Here is a 1,743-nt window from a genome sequence, read left to right as displayed (position 1 = left end):
GGCTGAGAGGTGGCTCAGAAGAAGATACATGTTATGGGTTTGTTTGTTATGGGAATAGAGGTTGGGGGGGGAGACACTAAAAGTAATAATAGCAATGTGAAAAAAAAAGCACCAACTAAAATTTATATAATTTAAAAAGAGAATACTTGGAGCATTTCTCTCTATGACTTCTATAATGGTTGAGCTTCTGTGGACTGAGAAGTAAAAGATGATTCATATTTAGTTTGTTATAGTATATCATTTCCTGAAGAATTATGGATAATTACAATCCTGCTATATGATGGTTCCATTGAGATAATATTTGTAAAGTTCTTAGCATAGTTCCTAGTACACAGTATGTACTATATAAATGTGTATTACTTTCCTCCTCCCATCCCCCATGTATAGATTGAGAAAAATTTCTCTGTGTTTCATCTTGGATTATGACCAGCTCAAGGTTTCAAAATATGGGCCCTTTTAGTTCAGGACCTGAACACCCTGATGATTCATGATTTGGGAAGTTTTCAGAAATGCCAAAAGCCTTGCTGTCAGAGGGACTTTGAATTGTTGAACTTTGCACCTCAGGGATGGATCCAGATTAGTTTGTCTTTGGAAACTCTCCATTGCCTGAGGATGAAAATCAGCATGTGGGCATAATGTTCTTTTTGAATGAATGTTATTAGGCAGATACCCCAAAGGTCAACCCAGGATCTAATTCCACTGCTCTGCATTATTTTATAAGTAGGCACAAAAGTATGAAAATTGAAGAAAAGACTGAAGGACTCCAGGGAGAAAATTTAGCCCATTGAAAGACTTTTGAATTCTCCAAATCTCTGTGACCAATCATAACTTTAGATGACCAATGGCTAATTCTGCTTCCATTCCTTGAAGAATGACTTGGTAGAGTGCTGTTGTTGTTCTTCAATCATTCAAATCATGTCTTACTCTTTGTGAACCCATTTGGGGTTTTCTTAGCAAAGATATTAGAATAGTTTGTCAATTCTTTCTCTAGTTATAGGTACAGAATAAGGAGCACATTTTAAAACATGTCCAGAGGTATTTGCTAATGTCTTATAAGTATTATCTCATTTTGTCTTCATAATAACCTGTGGGGTATTTGCTATTATTATTTCCATTTTATAGGTAAGAAACTAATGTAGGCAGTAGCTAAATAATTTCCCCAGAGTCATACAGCAGTAAGTGTATGAGCCCAGATTTGAACTCAAGAAGATGAATCTTTCTCACTTTCTAACTTTCTCATCAATACTCTATTCATTGCACTGCCTAGATACCATATGTATGTATATGTATACACACACACATACACACATACACACACAAATAATATACATATGCATGTGTACTTTACTACCATCTTATTATTGTATACTACATCTAATATAATGTAAATTATAATAACACTTTTGTATGTAATCAATAATAAATAAGGTATATCAGTATATTAAGTCATGAGTTCAAGGCTTCTATTGGGCAGTAATTTGTTCTAAGCATTGGACCTATGAAGTAGTATTATCAGATACTCCTAATTTTCAACAAAGGAAAGAAGATGGAGCCTGCAAACTAAAACAGACCAATGAGCTTGATTTCTGGAAAAATTCTAGAACACATCATTAAGATACTAGATTGTAAGCACTTAGGAGTGAGTATGAAAAGTCAATGTGACTTTATCAGGAATGGTCTATGACATGTTGAACTAATTTCCTTCCTTGACAGTATAGCTAGACAGACAGATAAGGGGCATAA

Source organism: Sarcophilus harrisii, chromosome 6 (assembly GCF_902635505.1).
Source record: "Sarcophilus harrisii chromosome 6, mSarHar1.11, whole genome shotgun sequence".
NCBI classification, from domain to species: domain Eukaryota; kingdom Metazoa; phylum Chordata; class Mammalia; order Dasyuromorphia; family Dasyuridae; genus Sarcophilus; species Sarcophilus harrisii.
Note: the sequence above shows the minus strand (reverse complement) of the source record.